We start from the raw sequence: 21,334 nt of genomic DNA, 5'->3' as shown, positions 1-21,334 counted from the left end.
GTTTTATTTTCTTATCATTGCAATTTCATTTTTGGTGTTGCTAATACTTCCGACTTCTGAACTATGCTGCACTGATTTTTCCCTCAATATGTTGTATCAAAAATTACCACACCAATATTCTTTGTAAACTCGACATATGACACATGACAGGTTAGATTATTTTGTTGCCCAATATAAATTAGTAATTGATGATTTTGATGTTAGCTCTTAATAACATGAGATATACAACATGGTTTTTCCCCCTGATCCTTGTGATGCTTCTTTGATTCAGATTAAGAACATTTTGGCACCAGGTGTTGCTGATCCTCATGGGCACTGGCTTAGCTGCAAGCTAGATATAAACAATTGCTCTTCTAATCAGCTTGATCTAATGCAAGGTGATTTTTTTGTTCTGAATTTTTTTTTCATATGTTGTCAAATCCTAAGTCCTAATTGTAGGATATTACAGAATTTATCTAACTTCAATTTTTACCATGACTTGATTTTCAGGCTTTTAGAACACAATTTCTAAGAGCAATAACTGTAGCTTCAATTTCACAAGTAGATTTTAATTTATGAATAATTTTGTGTAGTTTATTTATCACAATGATTTTGACTCTGTTCTTGCTCTTGCCACCACATTGCCTTCATTGTATGAACCAACCTGATGATTCCCTCTCATAATATGTAGGTATCTTCTTCCAACTTCTTGGATTTTTCTGGATTCTATTTTCTTTTCAAGTTTTCAATTGTTTTTGAATATTTCTCATATGGGTTTTCAATTTCAATTCTTAGCTATTCTTCTTTCAATTGTATTTTCTTTCCTTAGGATATTAGGATTTATTGTTTTCGGTTAATCTTTTGGTTGTTTATTATATAGTGAGAAATTGGTAGCTTCAGTTTCACGAGTAGATTCTAATTTATTGATGATTTTGTGCCGTTTATTTAACACAATGATTTTGACTTTGTTGGTGATTTCTTTTGAACGATGAGAACTGATTTTAAAAGCAATTATTATACTAAAATTGTTTTGGACAAGAAATGAATTTGTGAATTTTTATCAACTATTCATGGGATACGGGGCTAATCTAGAAGTATATTCGATTGGAAATAAATTTCAATTTATTTTATATTGTTGAAACGAGATGAATGTTCTTGTTTCTCATATGTGTTTATTTGTTATTGTTATCTTTCTCTGCTGTTTAGAATATATGATATTCTGTTTAACACAATAGTATTTGATTTTCTATTTTGTTTGAAAGTTTGAACTTTGTTGATAATGCTAATTGATAGGTAGGTACTAATCTTATCTAACCGCTCAACATTGATGCCTGCTTGAACAAATTACAGGGATATCTGACACTTATTCCTTGTTTCCATTTTCATGTATGACCGAGAAAATTGGTACAAAGGAAACTGTTTCTGTCTGACCATCTTCCGCAGTTGGTCAAGAATTAGATCGTCTTTTGTCAACCAAATAACTGAAGAGATGAATATTATTGATTTCCTGTCAAACTTGTTTTGGAGTTGCATCCGCCGTTAGCTAATAAATGTTAAAGCGCCACGTCTTTGTTAAAAGTTGACAATGTGACCATTATGGTATGTTGTTCTTTAAGTGTTCTTTCTCCTTATTCTTCTTCTCCATGGTGCATGCTCTACTAAGATGTCTCTGTAATTGTTCATCTAAAATCTTCGGATCTATTTGATATGCCCTCACATATCCACCACTAATGGTTTTTATTGGGACTTTGTTCACTTTTTGTGTGTGTTTGTAGCGATTTTGTGTTTACCTTTTTCTGTAATTTAAGGTGATATTATTAAGACTTTGAAGGAAAATGGGTATGAGTATAAATGGGGTAATGTTACTATGATGCTAGCTGAAGCCAAAAGCCTTTGGCTTTTGTTGGGGGGTTGAGAGGGCTGTTCAAATTGCTTATGAGGCCAGAAAACAGTTTCCTGATGACAAAATTTGGACTACCAATGAAATCATCCACAGCCCAACTGTTAATAAGGTATATACATTTCCTATCACCTTCAAGGATCTCTCAATTTTTTCAACTGATAAGTTATATCAAACAGTTGATGAAGTTGGTAAAATTTATGCGTGTTCTGAACTTGATCACTGCCTTGCACATGCTATCTTTTTACTTAACTAGTTGTTTGTGTTGATTGTTGAGCTTGATAAATGATTGATGCAGCGGCTGGAGGAGATGGAAGTGCAGAACATTCCTATTGGAGAATGAAAGAAACAATTTGAGGTTGTCAACAATTGGGTTGGTGCATTGGTATTGGCTTGGGACCTGGAAGTGTGCTCCTCTTGAGGTCTGAGGTTCGATTCTCTCTAGCGCCAATTTGGATGAGCTAATTTAGCTTCTTCAAAAAAAAACAAAGGTGATGTAGTCATATTGCCTGCTTGGAGCCGTAGTGGATGGGTTGTTGACTTTGAGCGAGAAAAATGTTCAAATTGTTGTTATAACTTGCCCATGGGTTTCAAAGGTATCTATATGTAAGGGTAGCTTTCTGTTTATCCGGTTTGCATCTATTCAGTTCATATATTGATATATGCGCAAATAGATATTGAGATTAGTTCTTCATTGGCTTGTTTTAAGGTATGGAATGTTGTCGAAAAACACAAAAAAGGAGATTATACCTCGATAAATCATGGTAAATAATTGTGAAAAATATGGCAGAGGTTTGTTAGGGGTGTGGTTATGGTGCATAAGCCCAAACTTATGCACCATGCATAAACTTGCTTCCTACACCCACCATATTTGCTTCCTACACCAAAAGTCAACAAAAGGTCAGCCCAAGCCCAAAATTAGGCAATCCATTACTCGCGCGCCCCCCATATACTACCCCATTACTTGCGTCCCCCCGTTTTGCTTAGCGCACCCCCCAATTTTTTTTTCCTTTTTCTCCTAGATTTCTTGTGAGCCCCCAATTTTTTTTCCTCCCCTAGATTTCTAGCGCGCCCCCAATTTTTTTCCCTCCTCCAAACTTCTAGCGCACCCCCGCAAATTTCTAGCGCGCCCCCCGTTTCCAATTAAATAATAACTTTTGTTCCTTTGAAGTATATATTATAAAAATCCATTTTTAATTAATTTTCGTCATACACCCCCTCGAAGCCCAACATAATAACAAATGGTTCATGTATATATAAAGCATACTTGTCAAACATACAATTTAATTTTAAGTTTTATCAATCATAATCACAATATAAATAAAATTTCATACATTAATTACATATATATATATATATATATATATATATATATATATATATATATATATATATATATATATATATATATATATATATATATCGATTTTTCTTTACAATAAAGAAATGATCGAATCCAATATCTCATGCATACTATCCAAAAATTTTTCAACTAAACTAACCCTAATTGCTTTATATGATTTTTTGCTTTATGTAGCATGGTTTTGTAAAATGGTTATGTGATGTTTTACTTAATAACAATGGTTTCAATGTATAACATCTTGACACTAATGCCCATATGAAACCATTTAACTAAAATAATGGTTTCAGTGTATAACGCTATGAAACCATTTAACTAGACTAATGGTTTCAGTGTATAACATCTTGAAACTAAATAACAAGACTAATGGTTTCAGTGTATAACGCTATGAAACCATTTAACTAGAATAATAGTTTCAGTGTATAACAGTATGAAACCATTTAACTAGACAAATGGTTTCAGTGTATAACATCTTGAAACCAATTAAAAGGATTAATGGTTTCAATGTATAACATCTTGGCACTAATGCTCATATAAAACCATTTAACTATAATAATGGTTTCAGTGTATAACAGTATCAAACCATTTAACTAGACAAATGGTTTCAGTGTATAACATCTTGAAACCAATTAACAAGACTAATGGTTTCAGTGTATAACATCTTGACACTAATGCTCATATAAAACCATTTAACTATAATAATGGTTTTGTTGTATAACGCCATGAAACCATTTAACTAGACTAATGGTTTCAGTGTATAACGGTATGAAACCATTTTTGCTGTGGAATGGTTTCAAAGAGTTGTTCTCCAAAAACATATTTAACCCTTAATAAAAATTGTGCAATAAATTTAAATTTTTAAGACGATATAAAACCAAAGAGAGTGAGGTATCCCCAACCGTTCCAAATAATTCAAAATACCCTAAATAAAATTTTGGGAAAATTTTATTAATATCTTATATTTATAAAAGCATATTTACCTCATTTAATTAACTAAAAATAGTTCCAGGTCTCAGAAAAATACCAAACTGGTCCCAAAATTCTTAGAAAATTATTTACTATTTTTATGTAAAAAAAATTGGAGTCTCCTTGGCACCGCACGCGCCCCCACGCGCCGCCAGTGAGAGTGGGTGTGGACGCGCGTCACTGTTCATCATCTTCCTCACACATTTTCTGTAGAAACGGGTCACGACGACCCGGTTCGTCGACCCGGTTCGTTCTCCCTCAATAATCAACGAAACTCGACGTTCTTTATACCGTTTTGATCGTCGTTCGATTTTATGAATGCTTCCGGTATTAATTTTCGAAATCGGTGATCGAATCGCATGTAAAATGTGGCCGAAATTGAGCAAGCAAAAATATAAAGTTCTTTAGTTATGATTATTACATGTGTAAAATCATCTGATGGCTGTGAATGACTTATGCACCATACATAAGAAAAGGCTTATGCATATTAACTATTGCCGTTTGTTAGTAGTCAATTTTATGTTCGGTGAATGCCTTGACTTGAAAAATTTTGTTGTAATTTTTGCTTAATTGATAAACATATCCAGGCTGAATATGTTTGCCACTGTATTCATGGAGGTGAACTTAATGGATCCAGCTCAACCAGAGAGGCATTTTTTGAGGTACGACTTTCGTCTTGTCCTGTAAACAATCTTGCTTCCAAAACCCTTCAATGTCGTGATTATTTTATTTTTCTTGTACAGAAATTTAAATTTGCCCTTTCTAAGGGCTTTGATCCAGACGGTGATCTGATAAAACTTGGCATTGCAAATCTGACAACAATGCTCAAGGGAGAGACCAAAGAGATTGGTTAGCTTTTATCTTTTTAGGAATTGGGGCAAGGAGTTTCTCTTGTGCTCTACACATATATTTTAATTAATTCTGATATATATATTTTGATGATCGGCTCACAGGGAAACTATTGGAGAGGACAATGGTGCGCAAATATCGCATGGAAAACGTTACTGAGCACTTTATAAGCTTCAACACAATATATGATGCTACTCAGGTATTTCCACTTCTCTAGTTCTTGATGTTATTGCTTATTTTGGATTTAGATAAAATGTGACTGCAGCTCTTAGCCAGTTCTACATGGCTTCTACATCGCACTGTTATGCATTGTTAATTAAAAAAAATATATATTATATTGAGGATGTGTCTAATATGGATATCTCAAAAATAGTCAAAGGTGGACCATTACCATTTGAAATAAATAAATTTTAAAAATATATTATGAAATATATTTTATGTCAATTCATGTGTAAACTTGGTACTTTTTAATTAGTACATGAATTTTTATACACAAACTCTATTTTAAATAAAAATTTGAGTACTTTTTTCTCCAAAAAAATATACTTGAATACTTCGACAAAATAAATTACACATTTTAAAACATCTATAAATTATTAAACAATAAAACATTAGAAGGGATGCATAAAAAAATAAATTAAGAAGGATATTTGAATTATTAATATATAATACAGAATTTTGGGTCGTCCAAATAGCGGGGATTTGAAACCCCCACAAACTGAAAACCTGTTAAAAAATTATGGATCGTCTGGTTTGAAACCCCCGCAAACTGCAAAGTAACAAACCGCCGCTAAATAGTATACCTACGAAAAAAATAAAAATTCTGGGGCGGGCTATAGCCCGGCCCGGCCCTACCCAGCCCATGAAGGGTTCGGCCCTTGACTTATTCATAATATATATTTTTGTTAGGAAGCTCTTTTGGGCCTAGATTGATTGGGCTTGGCCCAACTTTGTAAGCCTATATAAGGCAAGCTTTACTATTGAATACAACATGGATCATTGATTACCCAACAAGTGGTATCAGCTAAGCCTTGATCGAAGACCTCCTTTTTTTTGCGCGTGCGCTAACTGATTTTTCAAGAAAACTGCAGTTTTCCGGTGACAGTTACGGTGGTTTGTTTAGGAAGTTACGGTGGTTGCTGACCGTTTTCTTCGTCTTTCTGCTCGCATTCATCATCATTCAGCTCATTCCTTCCATCCACTTTGAATCACAATGACAGAAAACTCCAATTTTGCTCAACCATCCATCCCAAAGTTCGATGGTTATTATGAACATTGGGCTATGCTTATGGAGAATCTTCTCCGATCGAAGGAATACTGGACAATGATTGAACATGGAGTTCTTGCAGCTCCGGTGAATGCGACGGCGGAACAACAACGGCTTGCAGATGCAAGCAAGCTTATGGATTTGAAGGTAAAGAACTATCTTTTCCAATCTATTGATCGAACAATTTTGGAAACCATATTGGAACGTGACACTGCAAAGAACATTTGGGATGCAATGAGACGCAAGTATCAAGGTTCAAACAAGGTGAAACGTGCGCAATTGCAATCCCTAAGACGTGAATTTGAGATTCTTGAGATGGAAGAAACTGAATCTGTCACTGAATTCTTTGCAAGAACTCTCAAGATTGCAAATAACATGACTGCACATGGTGAAAGAATGGAGCAAGTGATAGTTGTTGAAAAGATTCTCAGATCAATGACTGAGAAATTCAACTATGTAGTGTGCTCAATCACTGAATCCAATGATGTAACTACTATGTCCATAGATGAGTTACAAAGCAGTCTCCTTGTTCATGAGAAACTTATGAAAGGCAAGAAGAGTTATGGTGTCACAGTTGGAGAGGAGCAAGCTCTCAAGGTATCCAATGCTGGTAGAGGAAGAGGTCGTGGTTCTTCCTCAAGAGGGAGAGGGAGAGGAAGCCATAGTAAAGAACATGTAGAATGCTTCAAGTGTCACAAATTGGGACACTACAAGAATGAATGCCCTGATTGGGATACAAATGCAAACTATGCTGAGTTTGGTAGCAAAGAAGAAATGTTGCTAATGGCTTTTTCTGGTATGAATACTGACTGCAAGCATGTGGCTTGGTATCTTGATAGTGGCTGCAACAATCATATGGTTGGCAACAAAGATTGGCTGTTTGAATTTGATGAAAGCTTCAGAGAATTCGTGAAGCTTGGGAATGATTCAAAGATGGCTGTAATGGGCAAAGGTAATGTGAAATTGGATATGGAAGGAAAAATAATAGTGATTACTGATGTGTATTATTTTCCTGGCTTAAGCAATAATCTGCTTAGTATAGGGCAATTACAGCAGAAGAGTATCACTATTATCTTTAAAAACAATATGTGTCAATTGTTTCATGAAGAGAAGGGATTGATCATTAGCACTGCTATGACTGCAAATAGAATCTACATCATCTATGCACCTGTGATAATTCCAAATTGTCTGCAAATAACAAAAGAGGAAGAAACTGATCTATGGCACAAAAGATATGCACATCTCAGCCTTAGAGGGTTGAAAGTATTGACTGGAAAGAAGATGGTTAGAGGCTTGCCTGAATTGAAGGATAGTGAAGAGAAGTGTGGTGATTGCTTGTCAGGGAAGCAACACAGAGATAGTATTCCAAAGCAGGCAAATTGGAGGGCTTCTGAGAAATTAGAACTTGTGCATTCAGATATCTGTGGTCCCTTAAACCCTAAGTCCAATGGAGGGAACAGGTATTTTATCACTTTCACTGATGATCTTACTAGAAAAACTTGGACTTACTTTATGCAAGAAAAATCTTCTGCATTTGAACTGTTTAAAAGGTTTAAATCCCTAGTTGAAAAGGAATCTGGATGCTTGATTAAGTGTCTTAGAACTGATAGGGGTGGTGAATTCACATCTGCTATGTTCAATGATTTCTGTAGTTCTCAGGGTATAACGAGACAATTGACAGCTGCTTATACTCCACAACAAAATGGAGTCTCAGAAAGGAAAAATAGAACACTATTAAATATGGTGAGAAGTATGTTATCTTGCAGAGAAGTGCCTAAAAGATTCTGGCCAGAAGCAGTCAATTGGGCCACTCATGTCATGAACAGGTGTCCTACTTTTGCTGTGAAAAACATCACACCAGAAGAAGCATGGAGTGGACACAAACCATCAGTGAAGTACTTCAGAATATTTGGGTGTGTGGCTCATGTGCACATTCCAGATGCTCAGAGAAAGAAGCTGGACAAGAAAAGCATCAGATGTATTCATCTTGGTGTTAGTGAAGAGTCCAAGGCCTACAAGCTCTATAATCCAAAAGAAAGGAAGATCATTGTCAGTAGGGATGTGGTGTTTGAAGAAAATAAAAGTTGGAACTGGGATAAAAAGGCTGAAAGTTCAAAGAACATTCAGTATGGAAGTGATAATGATGATGATAATGATGATATTGCAGCAGGCAATGAAGGTGTTAATCATGATGAGGCTGACATTGACAATGAAAATGTCAATGGAAATCTTGACAGTGACATGGACTTAGAAAATACCAGTGATGAATCACTTTCACCCATGCAAAGAAGACCTCCAGGATATCTCAGTGATTATGTGACCAGAACAGAAGAGCTGGACAACATTGATCAACTACAAAACCTTGCAATAGCAATGTTCAGCACAAGTGAGGATCCAGAAACCTATGAAGATGCAGCAAAATTAAAAGTTTGGAGAGAAGCAATGGAATCAGAAATCAGCTCAATTGAATCAAATGATACTTGGGAATTGACCACCCTTCCTCAGGGAGCAAAAGCAATAGGTGTTAAGTGGATATTCAAAACCAAGTTTAATGAAAATGGCAAAGTAGAGAAGTACAAAGCCAGACTAGTTGCAAAGGGATATTCATAAAAATATGGTGTTGATTATGGTGAAGTATATGCACCTGTTGCTAGATGGGATACTATAAGAACAATTCTTTGCTTAGCTGCTTATGAAAAATGGCATGTGCTGCAACTTGATGTCAAGAGTGCTTTCCTTCATGGTGAGCTAATGGAGGATGTGTATGTGATGCAGCCACTGGGATATCAGAGAGGAAAGAGTGATGAAGTGTACAAGCTTAAAAAGGCCCTGTATGGTTTAAAGCAAGCTCCCAGAGCTTGGTATAGCAAGATAGAATCTCACTTCATGACAGAAAAGTTTGAGAAATGCACTCATGAAGCTACCTTGTTTGTCAAGCAAGGCAGTAATCAGAAGATTTTGATAGTTAGCATATATGTGGATGATCTTATCTACAATGGTAATGATGCTTTGATGATGGATGAATTCAAAACATCAATGAAAGAGAAATTTGCAATGACAGACCTTGGGAAAATGAAGTATTTCTTAGGAGTTGAAGTAAGTCAGAGTGAACAAGGAATCTTCATATATCAGCATAAGTATAGTGCTGAAATTCTGAAAAGGTTTGGAATGATGGACTGCAACAAGGTATGTAGCCCAATTGTCACTGGATGCAAGCTAGTGAAGGATGAAAATGGGAAAGCTACTGATGCTACTACATACAAGCAGATGATTGGATGCTTAATGTATCTACTAGCCACTAGACCAGATATGACTTTTGCTGTGTGTTTGGCTGCTAGATACATGGAAAGACCAACTGAAATGCATGTTGCAGTGGTGAAAAGAATAATGAGGTACTTGAAAGGAACAATGAAGTTTGGTATTTTGTACAGATGTAAGAGCAGCATTGGATTAACTCTGTAAGGTTGGAGTGATTCAGATTATGCTGGAGATTATGATGACAGGAAAAGCACCTCAAGTTATGTGTTTACATTAGGGGATAGTGCAATTTGCTGGTCCTCAAAAAAGCAACCTATTGTTACTCTATCAACAACTGAGGCTGAGTATGTTGCTGCAGCCTCATGTGCTTGTCAATGTTTGTGGTTAAAAAATGTTTTGGATCACTTGCACATTGAGCAAGTTGGCAGCATTACTGTTAACTGTGATAATAGTTCCACTATCAAGTTGTCTGAAAACCCCATTATGCATGGAAGGAGCAAGCACATTGATGTGAGGTTCCACTTTCTGAGGGATCTAAGCAGAGATGGAGTGATTGAATTGAAGTTTTGCAGGTCACAAGAGCAGCTGGCAGATATATCATGACCAAGCCCCTCAAGCTTGATAGCTTTTGCAAATTAAGGGAGGGAATTGGAATGTGTGAATTTTCAAAATTGAATTAAGGATTGGTGTGGCCTGTATGTGTTGGTTGTGTTGGTTTGCAGCTGTATTGTAGCTGAAATTGCTTGTTTTTGATGGAATTGCTTGTTTTGCTTGACTGTGTTGGCTTGCAGCTGGGTTCGTGTGCTTTGCTTACTGTTGCACTGCTTGTGCTCATAGGCGCGCCTGCAACCTGTGCCTGCAACTTGTGTCAAGCCTACAAGCTGTTGACTGCAACTTTGTTACTTAGTTCTTTGCACTGCGTTTTTCTTTGTTCAGTTTTAATTGTAATGTTTGAATTTGGTTTTAGAAGGTTTAAGTTGATCAAGTTTGTAATGATCAGCTTAAGGGAGGGTATGTTAGGAAGCTCTTTTGGGCCTAGATTGATTGGGCTTGGCCCAACTTTGTAAGCCTATATAAGGCAAGCTTTACTATTGAATACAACATGGATCATTGATTACCCAACAATTTTGGCCAGTGTATGCTTTCATTCTAATCAAGAAGTTTTTTTGAATTTACTCTCTCTCTCTTCTCTCTCTCTCTCTCTCTCTCTCTCTTTCTCTTCTCTCTCTCTCTCTCTCTCTCTCTCTCTCTCTCTCTTATTTAACACTAAGAAATTAGGAGTTAGTTAGGTAAAATTTATTAAATGATGTGCACTCACTTGCTAATTTACAAATATATACAACCCAAATAAACACATGACAACCTAGGATGTAGTATAACCATAGGTGAGGAAGGGCTGAATCACTTTTTTAAGTGTGGTGACCTTGTTAAGGGACATCGTGTTCGACATTTGATTTGGTTAACTACTAACTGGTGCATATGGAGATTGAGGAACAATATCATATTTCGAGGAGAGGTGGCTGATGTATCTATACTGATTGATAATATCACGGCAATTTCGTGGATTTGGTTTAGTGGCAGAGTCGGTCGCAAGTCCACTTTTTCTTTTGCGGATTGGTATAGTAATCCTATTGTATGTTTACAAAGCGTTTAATCTATTGACTTGAATCGTAAGGGTTTGAGTATCCCTTGCACTCCTTTATAATTCAATATTGCTTATAAAAAAAACATGACAACCTAGGAAATAAAAAAAGTACAAACAATATATTTTCTATTTTTATTTAAGTCTTGCGTCAATTTTTTTAATTTTATTTAAGCCTATGCTATTTCTGGTTATAAACATGAAAACTCATGTGCCAAAAAGAAAACCTGAATATATATATATATATATATATATATATATATATATATATATATATATATATATATATATATATATATATATATACTCAAATTCATGACTTAATTAAAATCGTGAACTATAATTTTGTTTTTTTTATACTCCAGTTTTTTTTATACATGTTTCAGATTTTTTTTAAAATTCACATATATAAGGACTATAAAAAAGAAAACAAGCTTGACAATATTGGTTAGAAACTGGTTAAAAAAAAACAGAGAAACCATGCAATATTGGAAAAAACAGTTTGAAAATTTTAAGGAAGAAGAAAACTGTTTTATAGTGTTTTTATAAAACTACAAAATTATCCTTTATTTTAAACATACTTAGAATAGTGGAAGAATGATATTTTGGTCTAAATGAAAAAGGTGTGCATTGTTAATTCACACCTTAATATTTTTACGTGGATGTAAATTAGCAACCCTCATGTATATATATTAACTATTTTGAATTTAAATATCAAGTCTTGTCCAACCTAGTGGTTGTCGTGCACATTTCTTGATCAAGGGTTGCGTGAATGAATGTTTAGGGGGGTGTATTGAATTGAGATTTCAAAAGACTATTTTGACAAAAAAAATCTTGAGGATTTTAAAAGACTTTGTGATATTGTATTGATTTTGTGAGACTTTTTTGAAAGACTTTTACAATCAAGATTCTTAACACAAGAATTCGTGAGATTTTATAACACAGACTTTTGAGATTTCGAGGTACTATATAGACTTTTAAGATTTTAATGACTCAATAAATTCGATACAAATTTCTTCTAAATAATGAATCAATCAATAATTAATAATCAATGAAAATGAATTATTCCTTAAAAAAATCAATGAATCAAACAAAACAAAAAAGGAAAAAAAAACTATGAATCATAAAAAAAAAAAGCAACGATGATGAAATTGCAAAAAGAAGGTTGTATCGAATTATCAGAAACTGCAATATACCAGAATCAACGAATCAATATACAATGAAAAAAAACAACAAAGACTTTTCTTTTTTATGAGAAATTTGTATCAAATTATCTTAAGAATCTTTTATTCTTTTGGTTGCAAAAAGTTGCAAATTATGTTACAGAAATTTTCCACAGGCATAGATTGAAATGAACCATATAGTTTGGTTGTTTATTCTTGCGTATGGATGTATACGATGAACGATTTTAAACTGGAGTGATATATAATAGTCATTCAACAAGATGATTGAAAAATATAGGAGGTTGTAAAAGAAAGAAGGTGAACTCCAATTTTGCTTGCAGAAAAAAGTCTATGGAAGAAAAGAAAAGTCTTGAGGGTTTGAGTGGGATTGTTGGATGACAAAAGTATTTATATTCTCAACAAAAAAGTCTCTCAAAATCCATTTCACAAAAAAATCCATCAAAATCGGTAAACTTTTGAATACCTAGAGACATTTTAAAAGTCATAAGAAATCTCAATTGAATACCCACTGATTTCGTTGCCCTGAAAAAAAAATCTTAATTGTCTTAATTGAATACCACAAGATTTGTTTATATTTTATAAAAGTCTTGATTGAATACCACAAGATTCTTTTTCCACAAAAAAGTCTTTTAAAATCCTTTGAAATCTCAATCCAATACACCCTCCTTAGTTTTATTTTTGGAGGAGTAAAGTTAATTTTGACAAGTTTGATTCCAATGAGTAAAATTATTTTTACTTCCATAATTGATTCAATTCAAAGCTCAAGATCGTAGCTTCTAATTTTAGAATTGATTTTTACACTAAAATTTATTATTTAACCCACTTTTATATGAATGTATTATGCATCTAAACATATATTACATTACTTTTCACCTTTTTTTTTTCGAATCAATTTTATACATTTAGGGCTCGTTTGGTGTGCAGGATAAGATAGTGACAAGATAGGATATACAACAGGATAGTGATAGGATAGGATATCAGCAGGATAATAGTTATCCTCAGTTATCATATCCTGTGTTTGGTGCACACAGGATAACAAACATGATAACTATTATATCATGTGTTTGGTGCACACAGGATAACAAACATGATAACTATTATCATATTTTTAATACATACTTATTCATACCAATATGATAAGATACATAACATATTTAAATGACAAAATTACCCTTGTAAAACAATTGTTATTTTTTAAAAATTATATTGTAATACTTTGAATTTTATAAATAAAAATATAAATAAGTAATCAAATAACTTTAAATTTTAAATACAAATCATGAGGAAAATAAACAAATTAAGTTTTTTATATGAATCATGATCAAATAATTAACTCAATTATACATGTTAGATAAGCTAAATAAATATATGATATATCTCATATGTAAATAATAAAACTACCATTGTAAAAGAATTATATTTAAGTTGTTATTAAATTTAAATTAATATTCCTATTTTTCAATTTTTTAATAATTATTTTACTTTAAAATATTGTAATTTTAGGAGAATTTTGATCTTTTAGATTATATAAATTACAAAATTACCCTTGTGAGAAAAATCACGTATATATTTAAAAATTAATTATTTTATTATTAATTTACTATCAAATTATTTTATTATTTATATTTTATTAATTTTCAGTTTTTTATTTTAAAATATATTTTATAGAATAAATCAACGATTTGTTTCTTATCCTATCCTGCTGGTAACCCAGCTCAAATTCAGGATAAGGATTATAACTAGAGAAACAGGATAGGATAAGCTTCAGGATTAACTTATCATATCCTGCTGTGTCACCAAACACTGGATTGAGACAGAATATGATACAGTTATCCTATCCTATCTCTTATCATGTGCACCAAATGAGCCCTTAATTCATTCAAAATTAATTTTGCTCGACGCATAAATAAATAAGGTGACTACTTCTCTACCCTCACATAAATTGAGGGTAGTTACCCTATGCTAATGTGGCACCAATGAAATTCATTCATGTGTATTTAAGTCAAACATAATTAATTTTTTACCATAAAGTAATTTTGACTACTTTTATTTTCAATTAATTATATTTTATGTTACTAGTTTTCTTTAATGATATTTTAGACTATGTAAATATAATTAGAATTAATTTGATCATTGAATGCTTGTTTCTAAACGTTATATATTGATTCTAAATTATCAATGTTATTAGTAAAAAAAAAAAATCAATGTTATAGGCTCGAAAAAATAAATATATATCAATGTTAGTTTAAATAAAAATAATAAGAGAACAAAAACAACAAAGGAAAAAAAACTAATATCTCAAATAATTCATGCTATTCCGGTGTAAATACCCCTCCGTTTCAAATTACTTGTCCTTTTAGAGAAAAAAAATTGTTAGCTATCTAAGTCACTCATGTAAATTCCAAATATTTAGGAGTAGTTGAAACCGTAAAAGATTTATATATTTGGAAAATTAAAGTTTGTTTATTTAAGTTTTAAAAAAAAAGTTTGTTTTTAAAAAAAATTGGTACATAACATATTAAATTTATTGGAAAGATAAAGTGCGTGGAAAAAAACAAAATAAGCTTATTGGTGAATTAAAATAAGGGTATAATAGGAAATTAAGTGAAAAAATACACTTTCTTAATTATTTTTTTCTAAAACGACAAGTAATTTGAAACAGAGGGAGTATATAGTATTTATTTTTTCAATCTCTTTAAATCATTGCATAGATTAAGGTTGGTTGACATGATGTCGATCTTAAAAAAAAGAGGGGAAAAAAATTAGGTTAAGTAATTAGGTTTAGGTTTGCGACAATGATCCGACCTTTCTTTTAGTTCAGATGAACTATTTATATTTTTACTTGTGATCAATAGTTAAACCCTAAACCCTAAACAAGTTCCAAGTGTCGTGAAATTTGGAAATAGGCAAATACCCCCCTAAAATTTTAAAAAGTCAATCAAATTGCGCCCTTGCACTACCAGTCAGAGTCCATGCCAGTGGACAATTTGGTTGGGGTATTTGCCTATTTCCAAATTTCATGGGGGTATTTGACGAATTTTAAAATTTCAATGGGGTATTTGACGCTTTACTCATTGTAACCCATTACTTGGTGCAATTAATTCGATTCATTTGAGTTTTGAATTTTCAATAATATGGTAATAAATATTGAATCATATTCCTTATTAGTCAACAATCATAAATCAAATTCTTCTTAACTCAGTGGCCAATCAAGTGGATCAATTTTCTTGATTACATTCTCCTAATTTCATTTTGTTGTCTCTAAACTATTTTGTTTTCAATTTTTTCCCGATATGGACAACCAAAGAAAACAAAAACAAAATGACGATGAATAGGAATCACATTCTATGACATAACAGGAAAAAATAAGGAAAAAATACGCTAAAAAACATAACATCTAAGAAATTGAAAATCACAAGTTTTAGAATCTTGAAGAAATCCGGTAGATCGGTAGCGAAGGATGCAGTAAAGATTGACATTGGATAATACAAAAGTGGAGGAGCCGTAGAATGCTAACATGACGGTGGTGGAAGTTGCGGCAGAGATTGAAAGCTTTAAGAAGAAGAAAAAAAATTGATGATAAGAAGAAAGTTTTTTTTTTTTTTTTTTTTACGCGGAGAAGAAAGTTGTTTGAGACGTAAAACAATTTGAAGAAGAAACAAACAAATTAGAAGCAATTAGGTCCAAAATATAAATTCATAGAATATAATACATAAAATATAATTAAATGAAAATAAAAGTAGTCTAAATTACTTTGTGGTAAAAAATTAATTATGTTTGACTTAAATAAATATGGATGAATTTCATTGGTGCCACATCATCATAGGGCACCTACTCTCAATTTATGTGAGGGTTAATTAGAAAAAACCAATAAATATACCCCAAGTAATATTTCTTGTGGTTTTTAATTTTTTCATGACAAGTACTACTAGCCAACCTTCTTTAGTCAATGAGAGAAATCTATGTAAGAGACACAACAACACACAAGTAGGCATGACAATATAACTCATATCTGTAGGTACCCCCGTCCGTCCCGCCCCAATTTGATGGGAAAAAATCAAGTTGACTGAGTTTGGGTTCGGGTTTGAGTTTTCCCCGATTTTAAAAGACGGGGGTGGGGCGAGTAATGGGGACATCGATACTCACTCCGAACCCGTCCTCGAATCCGCTCCGCTTATATCTAATTAATGCATAAACAAAGTCTTTGATTATATTCATATGTTTGTTTTTATTTTTAAGTTGAGTATTAAATAAAGTTGTTTTTTCTATTTATATTCTTTGTTTAAAAAGAGTTGTTCCCGTGAGCTTAGCTTAGTTGGTAGGGACATCGCACTATATGTGCATGAGCTCGTTAAAAATTAGGACGGGTTTGGAAAATCCGAACTTTATGGGTTTGGCAAAATCTCATTGCCATGCCTAGTACGCACAAGGTGGACAACCCTTTGTTACCAGAAAAATTTGCTTTCCACACCCTTACATTTAACCTTTAACACCTACAAATCATATGATTTTTCGATTTTATCCCTTGTATCATTTATTTTTTTTACATTTAATTTTTTCAATATTTTTCACCTTTTCCATAATAGGCTGACTTCACCCCTCAAGGCCTCAACACATATTCCCGTACGTTAAAGTTTTCCGATTTTAAATGTAAAAGAGGGGTTTGCAATACAAAGTGAAAAAAGTTTCAATAAATATTCCAATGCATTATCTTCTAATTTGTTAAAGTTCCGAAAAACTTTTTTACTCTCCGTCCCTTATCAAAAGTTCTCATTAAAATTTTTCACAAATATTAAAAAAAGTTTGTAGTATAATAAATATGTACTTTTTGAATATTATAATTATTAAATTGTCCGTGGTGAAATGATGTACCCACTCCGTTCTAAAATGTAAGTCACTTTAACATTTTTACGCATATTAAGGAATTACTAATTTTTGTGAATGTTGTAAAAAATTATAATGTTTTCCTCTTTTACCCTTCACATAACATTTAAAATTTTGTAAAAGAAAAAGACTTAATAGTATCTTCTTATTACTATCTCATTGATATGCATAAGGGCATGGTATGGGGAAGCTAGAACAAAATATTGAAAAAGAGAATAAATAGGATAATTTAGGAAGATCAACAATAATTATACATTGATATTTTAAAATGACTTACATTTTGGTACAATTTTTTTCCCAAAGTGACTTACATTTTGTAACGGAGATAGACTTTTGTAGTTGATTTTTCATATTCTAATGCAAAGTAGAGTTATGTTTGAAAAAGTAATAATAAATGTGTCTAGGGAATTGAAATGAGTCTTATATTTAAAAATAAATTTTATGTTTGAAAGATTGCTTATAATTAGAAACAAGGAAGTAATCTTTTTTTGGTGGTTTGTTAATCCATATGTCACAAAGAATGTGTGGTTTTTGGCTACGGTAGATTTCAACCGGCCATGCCATGTCAGCTTCAAGTGTGTGGCCCACATACTGTTGCTTGGAAAATAAATTTGTCATTTATTTATGTCATTTGTCCTATTCTGCACATATATATGTCATTTGTCGTATTTATGTCATTTGAGTATATATATATATATATATATATATATATATATATATATATATATATATATATATATATATATATATATATATATATATATATATATATATATATATAGGGTCTTGCTAACGAGTGCCCCGGCCACTCTTTAGGTATTCTATTTAAAGAAATTTTTTATTCAAAAAGTTAAACACTACAATTTAAAAAAACTTACTATTTAAGGGCTTAAAGAGTGCCTCGGGGACACTATTTAGCATTTATATATATATGGGGGCTGCTAACTTAGACCCAGTTGGGTCTAAGTTAGCAAGGTGCACCTTTTCAGTTGGACCAAAATACCCATTCTTTTTAATTAATTAACCAAAATACCATCAATGGACGCGGATCCAGTGTCGCGCGCGTACCGCAGGACCATGGTTACAGGCTGTTGATTTCCATCAGACAGCCAAGATCTGATCTCATCAAGACTGTCTGATCAATCAGACAGCCCAGATCATCCGAATCCATCAGATTCCATCGCGTGCACCACACTGGATTACACCCTGGAGAGAAGAATCTACTTTTTAAAAGCAGGACACGTGTCGCTGTCTGATTGGCTGGGCGTGATTTTTTTCCATTTAATATTTTGAACTCAATTATTTCGTTGTAAATTAATTTTTTATTTATTTTTTTTATACCAAAATTCATAATTTTTTTTTCTCTACAAATAGAGACTTGGTTCGTTTGATTTGGACACAGAAAAAAAAACCTAATTTTTCACTACCTTAATCTCATTTTTCACTACCTTACATCAACTCACTGAAACCATTCTACCAGCAAAATGGTTTCAGATTACAACTCTCTGAAACCATTGTACCAGATAAATGGTTTCAGAAGCAAACACAATTAATAAATTACTCACTGAAACCATTCTACCAGTAAAATGGTTTCAGAATACAACTATGTGCAACCATTCTACAAGCTAAATAGTTTCAGAAGCAAATAACTAATAATCAACTTACTGAAACCATTCTACCAGCAAAATGGTTTCAGATTACAACTCTCTGAAACCATTGTACCAGATAAATGGTTTCAGAAGCAAACACAATTAATAAATTACTCATTGAAACCATTCTACCAGTAAAATGGTTTCAGAATATAACTATGTGCAACCATTCTACCAGTAAAATGGTTTCAGAAGCAAACATTAGTTTTTAATTACCGTTTTATCTCATTTAATTAACTAAAAATAGTTTCAGGTCTCCAAAAATTTCATAAAATATACCAAAACTTCCAGAATGTTATCTACTATTTTCCTGGTATAATGGTTTCAGTGAGTTGGTTGAGTGGTGCGTGTTAAATTACAACACACAAGTAACGTATTTAGTATACAAAAAATGAGATTAAGGTAGTGAAAAATTGCGTTTTTTTTTCGGTGTCCAAATCAAACGAACCAAGTCTCTATTTGTAGACAAAAAAAAATTATGAATTTTGGTATAAAAATAAAAAAATAAAAAATTAATTTACAACGAAATAATTGAGTTCAAAGTATTAAATGAACAAAAATCACGCCCAGCCAACCATTGTGTGACACGTGTCCTACTTTTAAAAAGCAAATTTTTCTCTCTCCAGGTTGTAATCCAGTGTGGCGCAGGCGCTGGAATCTAATTGATCAGGATGATCTGGGCTGTCTGATTGATCAGACAGTCTTGATGAGATCAGATCTTGGCTGTCTGATGGAAATCAACGGTCTGTAACCATGGTCCTTCGGTACGCGCGTGACACTGGATCTGCGTCTACTAATGGGTATTTTGGTTAATTAATTAAAAAGAATGGGTATTTTGGTCCAATTGAAAAGGTGCACCTTGCTAACTTAGACCTAACTAGGGTCTAAGTTAGAAAACCCCTATATATATATATATATATATATATATATATATATATATATATATATATATATATATATGTATGGTGTTGTTAACATTTGCATATAAGGCACATGTTAAGGTATCTTAATATAGAAATTTAACATTTAATGATACAAAAATTTAATGCTTAAAAAGTTAAAATTTAATGCTTCAACATTTAATATTTTCTATTTTTATTTCCTTAATATGTGCTTTTGGTGCACATGTTAACATTCTCCATATATATATATATATATATATATATATATATATATATATATTATATTCTGCTTTTAAACCTAGGTTGTATAGGAGTGGGCTCTATATTTAGTAGATTCATTGTATTTGGTCACAAATTGCATGAGGATTTTGCTATTTCCACATATAATATTTGTTATTATTAGAAGAGGAAGTTACTATCCAAGAGAGGTATTATCCAGGAGAGGTATTTATTCAGTCGAGAAATTCTATTACAACCCCAAATCATAATATTTGGGCACACACACATCAAAGAAAAAAATTTAAAGATATATAATTAAGTCACATCAATTATTATCAATCAATTATTTTATCTTTAAATTTTTTAAAATCATGTATGTGTGTTTAACACATCATATTTAAGGTTGTGCCCAACCAAGTCTTTCTCTATTCAGGAAAGGTAATGCATAAAGTTTTCCCGCCAAAGAAAAATCTGGAAGCATTTTTTAAATTCAAACAAAACTTGAAGAGCAAGTAGAGGAGCAATTCCGTCTTTTTAATACACACTGTCAGTAATATAAATTGTCCTTCTTTACTTGCATTTTATCCCATTCTCTTTCCTTCTTTCCTTCATCAAGAAAATCAATGAGCAGTTTTCTTTTCTTTTTTTTTTCATTCTCTTTGTTTTGCATTGATTTATTGAGCCTGAAAATGATAAACTTAATTCATTAGATCTCATCCACAATGAATATATATATATATATATATATATATATATATATATATATATATATAGGGTGCCCCTAATATGGTCCCTAAAAAAAAGGTTCACCGGTGATCCTTTAATTTTGACCTGCAAATACAGGTTACACCTTTTTGGGTTTTTCTTTTTTATTTTTTATTATTTCATTCAACTTTATCTTGTTACATGTGTACTTATGTTTATGCCCTGGCTCAAATCTATCCGTTAGATGTATCTCACGCTTCACACCATGTAAAATGTCAAAGTTTTCAGAAAAATTAAAACACAAAAAAGTAAGCACACAGATCTTCTTTGCGTAACAAAATAAGCTTGTTCTTTGAAGCCATGATGAACTTCTTCAACCACAACATATATGGCGCCGCCACCGACCACCACCAACCTACCAAATTTCACTATTTGAAGGGCGGCAGTAACACGACGGTGGCGTGCGGGATGACGGCAGAGATGCAGTACGACGGTGGCGTTCGGGATGACGGCGGTTTGTGCTGGACGACGACAGGTTGCAAGGTTTATTAGATGCAATGAACTTTATTA

General features: G+C 32.6%; 1 pseudogene; it reads left to right on the top strand.

Annotated features, from left to right (window-relative positions):
- Positions 1–229: 229 nt before the first annotated feature.
- LOC123890439 lies at positions 230–5,370 on the top strand (annotated as a pseudogene).
- Positions 5,371–21,334: the final 15,964 nt, after the last annotated feature.

Source organism: Trifolium pratense, linkage group LG1, assembly GCF_020283565.1.
Source record: "Trifolium pratense cultivar HEN17-A07 linkage group LG1, ARS_RC_1.1, whole genome shotgun sequence".
Lineage (NCBI taxonomy): Eukaryota > Viridiplantae > Streptophyta > Magnoliopsida > Fabales > Fabaceae > Trifolium > Trifolium pratense.
The sequence above is the reverse complement of the archived record's forward strand: the minus strand, read 5'-3'. Positions and strand labels throughout refer to the sequence as shown.